We start from the raw sequence: 5,777 nt of genomic DNA, 5'->3' as shown, positions 1-5,777 counted from the left end.
AGGTGTTAGGTTGCTGCAGCTTTAGAAGTAAGTCTTAGATACGAAAGAAAAATGATCCTTTATGGGTCATAAATATTTATTCTTAAATATATAATATATATTTACATTGATTTTCTATGCAAATATTTTGAATAAACATCTGATTTGGCAATACTTGTGTTTGTGTACAGTAGTAAAGCATACTTATCCTAATGAATTCTTAACAAATATACAAATTTTTTTTTTAAATGACTTTAAAGATTTCTTAGAAAAGATATAGGCTACTAATACTTGCATCCTCATTTTAATCTCTGGTTCAAAAAGTAAATTGTTTTTGTTGTCGTTGTTGTTTTCTAAAATAGAAAAGTTCAGTTCTTCACCTAGGAGTTGTAAGATTTTCAATAATACAGTCTGACTAAAGTGATAAATTCAAAAGATCCTCTTGTTCCATACTTGACTTACTTTTCTGTCTGCTTTTAGGAAAATCCTATCAATGCCTCATGGAAAATTATAAGCAAACATCAATGATTTCATCTGATTGGGGTTGTTCCCACCAACACGAATTGGCCTGTTCCTCTTTATTGTAATTGTTGTTATTTTTCTGATGGCTCTATTTGGCACCCGGCCCATGATTCTCCTCATCTTCCTAGACACCCGTCTCCACACACCCATGTATTTCTTCCTCAGTCAGCTCTCTCCCATTGACCTGAGCTACATCTCCACAATTGTTCCCAAGATGGCTTCGGATTATCTCGCTGGAAACAAGTCTCTCTCCTTCACTGGGTGTGGAGCTCAGAGCTGCTTCTTCTTGACTTTAGCAGGTGCAGAAGCATTGCTCCTGATATCTATGGCCTATGACCGTTATGTGGCTATTTGCTTTCCTCTCCACGCTCCCGTTCGTATGAACAAAAGAGTGTGTGTTCTAACGATAACAGGATCTTGGATAACGGGCTTGGCCAACTCCTGTGCCCACACGGTCTATGCCTTCGTATCCCCTATTGTCAACCCAGGGCCATCCACCATTTCTGCGGTGATGTCCCCGCCATGTTGACCCTGGCCGCGTGGCCACCTGGGCTTATGAGTGCACAGTGTTTGGGAGCACCATTCTCTTCCTTGTGTTTCCTTTCATTGGCATCACATGTTCCTACGGACGGGTCCTCCTTCCAATCTGCCGCATGCAGCCAACAGAGGGGAGGAAGAAGACCTATCCAACCTGCAGCAGCCACCTCACTGTGGTCACTTTATACTTTGCACCCTTTGTTTACACTTATCTATGCCCAAGGTCCTTCCGATCTCCCACAGAGGACAAGGTCCTGGCTGTCTTCTACACCGTCCTGACCCCAGTGCTCAACCCCATCATCTACAGCCTGAGAAACAAGGAGGTGATGGGGACCCTGAGAAGAGTGATTCAGAGAATCTGCTTTGTGAAAATATAGACACGTTTTTTGCATATGTACCAAACATTGATTATAAGTCCATTCCTCAGTTTGCAGTAAATAAAATATTATTTTAAGCTTAGAGTGGAAGGACTAAAATCAGAAGAGAGGACAATTAAGATGGTTAGGCGTGTGCCTTTGGCTCAGGTCATGATCCCAGGGTCCTGGGATCCAGCCCCACATCAGGTTCCTGCCTCAGCAGGGAGCCTGCTTCTTCCTCTCCCTCTGCCTCTTCCCCTGCTCATGTGCTCTCTCTCTGTATCTCTGTCTCAGATGAAAAAATGAAAATATGTATTAAAAAAAGAAGAAGAGGAAAATCACTCGTGTCTGGACAAAATTGTCTTGCAAATGTATCCGTATTTATGAGCCTTTTTTTTTTTTCTTTACGGTGCTTTTTCTCATAAGTTTCAAATGCACTCTTTTTTGCTAATATGTTTTCTATGAAAATGGTTCTTAGTCATGTAGAAATGAAAATGGAGACTCTCTAAATGAAGTTGTCATTAGACATAAAAGTTCTAGTATTTTCAATTTATTTTCCAAAACAGATAACCAGAAAAATAAATATTTCCCTAATATCTAGGTCTCATTGAAAGTCAGAAAAATTCTTTATCTTCTCATAGTAGGCTCGTGACTTATCTGTGCCAATTACTATCTTTTTTTTCAATTCAAGGTAATTTAGCTTTAGAAAGATTTAGCTAAGACTTCATCAGGGATTCTAAAGTCCTTATACCATTCTGAACAAAATATAATAAGTTTATGGTCCTTTTAGGGAGATGAATCCTAGGAAATTGATTTCATATCAGGTATTCCTCAAGAAAAGTAAAAGGACTTGCATATGCCAGCAGAAATCAAGAAATTGTGAGGTCAGTTATAAGCTGAGTGGGTCAAAAGTTTAGTGTAGTTATTAGGAATTAAGAATTTCAAGGACAATCCCCACACTCTATACATACACAGTGGTCACTGCTATCCTGTGTTAGAACACGTCTGCCATGTAATATTTTATTTTTCACTCAAGACATTTCATAGTTTTATTGAAACAGGTTGGGGAAAAACAGCTTCTGTACACCAATTTTATTCATTGATAAATCACTTTTCAAACTGATACCACTCTTAAATCTAACAAAATCCTCTCAAATTAATTGAACTTCCTGGATCGATTGTTATTATTGTTCATCAGTAGTAAGTGAAGAAATAGTCTTCACTTTCTCAGGTTTGGCAGAGAAGAGACATGTCACACCGTGCATAATTTATAGGGAAGAGCACAAAAAAAATATGAGGCCACATGTTCAAAAAGCAAGTGGCTAACCTATAAAGAATTTTTTTCATCACTCTTAATTAATATCTACTAAATGCAATACAAATGACAACAGTAATTTTGTGTCATAATTTTATATATACTGAATTGTAATACACTGTTCAGTGATGTCTTCATTGGTAATAAGATTTTTTTGGCTCACTTTTCTCCAAATTTATTTTTACAGAAATTTATTCTCTTAGGAACTTCATTTTTCTGACAATGGAGTTGAAAATGTTGTTAGTCATTGCTTGCAAAAGATAAGCTGCAATCAATTTTTGCTGATTTTTAATTTTGAGAAGAGTCTTTGGATTTATGTTACTGGAGTTGTTTGGACTATATATGCATGGTGAAAACATTGGACTGAATGTCTGATACATTATATCCACATATAAATTTCAGTACAGGTAGATTTGATTTTTCTCCAGGAGATTCTTTTTCCCTAAAAACATTGTTTAATAAATCGATTTCAACCCATCAATTTATACATTAATCTCAACTTGCTTTTAAACATAAATTTAATTTTAATGAATCCTTTCTAATTTCTGATAATCTGTGGTCTTTATATAGAATGTGGAAGTCACTTCATGTTTCAAAACCCATTTATTCATTTCGCCACTCTGTCTTCAATGAGAAGGCAAATTGCTGTTATTTTTTTTTTCTTTCTGGTTTCTGAAAGCTTATATACAATATTTTTCCATCAGTAATATATTAATTTTTAAATATGTTAAAGATTTTTAACTTGTATACTTATTTATAAACCTGTTTGCATTGATTTTGCAGTGTTGCAGCACTTTTTAAAACTATAGATTTTGGATTATTTTATTCATTCTAATAACTTTCCGACATACTTTATTGCAACGACAATATGTGTGCTTTTCTTCTGTGATAATTTACTGACAAAGATTACTGCTTAACGGAAGCCTGGGTGGCTCAGTCGGTTAGGTGTCTGCCTTCAGCCCAGGTCATGATGTCAGAGTCCTGGGATCAAGTCCCATGTATGGGCTCCTTGCTCCGCGGGGAGCCTGCTTCTCCCTCTGCTGCTCCCACTGCTTGTGCGCTCTCCCTCTGACAAATAAAAATAAAATCTTAAAAAAGAAGAGAGATTACTGATTAAGCTCCATAACATTTCCATACTAGCTCTCAGGCTGGATAGTCAATAATTTTGTAAATGACCTAGGAATGGGCAGTGGGATGGAAGTCTGCCCGTGCCCCGACCATGCGTCACTGGGTTGTCACGCCGAGCTCCTTCTCTCTCCTGGCTGTGGGTCCTTCCACCATTGTTGCTTCCTCTGCGGTTGCTGCTGTCATCACTGTCCCCAGTCTGTCCCAGTCCCAACAGACCTACTCCCTTGGGGTCCTTGGCACCTGAGCAAGATGTGTGTGTTCCTATGAGGAGGCCAGGGCGACTGCTGTGTGAGCATGCTGCCTGAGCCCGTGTGTCCAGGCGATGTTGCTGGACCAAAGTCACACGCAAGTGCTGCCCCGGCTCCTCTGCTCACATGCAGACTCAGAGAGAACATTGTTAAAAATTTCAAGGTGGCAAAATTGGATCATTAAGCCACGCAGGAACCTTTCTGAGTGTGGGACCCCAAGCAAGCCCACAGGTCACACACCCATGAGGCTAGCTTTGAGAAAGGTACAATGACTAAGAAGGGAGTCTTGTCATGCACATCAGGAAAATGTGGGAATGTCTGCTGTTTTTGTCAATGGTTATCTTTGGAAATAACCTGAGGGAATGTGGAGTTGTGCAGGGATACCCGTTACAGACCCCTTATCTCTTTCAGGTACTGAATATTGGAGGAAAGGAGGAGAACTGGAACATTTGTTGGCCCTGAAATACCATGGCCTAAGGGAAACCACACCGTCTCTGGACTTAGTTTGCTGGAAAGCAAGATGGAGGCACGGTCCTTGATAGTGTCAGGATATGTTGTGTTGGGGGCAGAATAACAGTTCTACATTTTTAGGTCCTTGGCTGCGACACCCCATGCAATAAAAAATAGATTAACAGGTGGGGCACCTGGGTGGCCCAGTCAGTTAAGTGTCCAACACGGTATTGGCTCAGGTTATGATTTCCAGTGTTGTGAGATCGATTCCCTGCATAGGGCTCCTGGTTCAGCAAGGAGTCTGCTTCTCTCCTTCTTCCTCTCCATCTGCCCCCCCACCCCGTACTTTCTCTCTCTCTCTCTCTCTCTCTCTCTCTCTCAAATAAATAAATAAATAAATCTTAAAAAACAGATTAACAGGAAAAAAAACAAACAAAAATTTATTAACACATGATATCTCCTGTATATGGAGAGATCCCGAGAAATTGAGTGACTCCCTGAGATTGCTCATGCCATTACTTTAAAAATTACTTTCAGATAAAGACAAAAGATGTTAGGGAATGAGAAAGGCAGTTATGAGAGGTTATCAGAAAAGGCAGACTAAACCAGGGTATGGTGGTTGTGCAAATTTAACTCACTGGTTTCTCCACTGATCAGAGTTTCTAGAGATTTGCCCATCCTTCTGGGACAGAGAGGGAGACAATCTTACAGATGAAAATGCCCTTTAAAACCATCTATGTCTCTTCCAAAAGGATAACTTCTATTCTAGTTTTCCGTGTTTTTCTATGTCTACTCTTTCTTAAAAATAACCAGCCATAAATAATCCTTATTCCCAAGAGGCATATTTTAAGGTGGCAAATTGTGTTCCCTTTCAGTGGCATCATCAAAGTTCCTCTTCTTGACATTCCTACAAAAGCAAGATTAATTCAATTTTTTATGCCTACCACCCTGGAAGTAGAGATCAAGACATCATAAGCAAAGACTGGGAAATCCAAGCTATCAGAACGATCTTCCAGACATCCTTCATTCCAGCAGTCTTCTGGCTCAGAAAAGCCATAGACTAACTCCCACCTATTGCGTCTGCTCCTACAGGCCATTCCTTCCACCATAAGATTTTAACCGCAGAAAGAGCCACAAAGGGAGAAAACAGAGTATTCAAATCATCTGCCATTTTTTCAATGTTGATGAGCATCTACTTCAGAGAATTTGGAAAGCTGAGAAATGATGCCTCTAAGATGTAGA

The 5,777-nt window shown here is 39.4% G+C and overlaps 1 pseudogene; it reads left to right on the top strand.

The window, feature by feature from the left end:
* Positions 1-479: 479 nt before the first annotated feature.
* Positions 480-1,415, top strand: LOC148164286 (olfactory receptor 2L3-like; annotated as a pseudogene).
* Positions 1,416-5,777: the final 4,362 nt, after the last annotated feature.

Source organism: Eumetopias jubatus, unplaced genomic scaffold, assembly GCF_037043125.1.
Source record: "Eumetopias jubatus isolate StellerSeaLion01/CBP00866 unplaced genomic scaffold, mEumJub1_p1.0 scaffold_5, whole genome shotgun sequence".
Taxonomy (NCBI): domain Eukaryota; kingdom Metazoa; phylum Chordata; class Mammalia; order Carnivora; family Otariidae; genus Eumetopias; species Eumetopias jubatus.
Note: the sequence above shows the minus strand (reverse complement) of the source record. Positions and strands in the feature narration are given on the sequence as shown.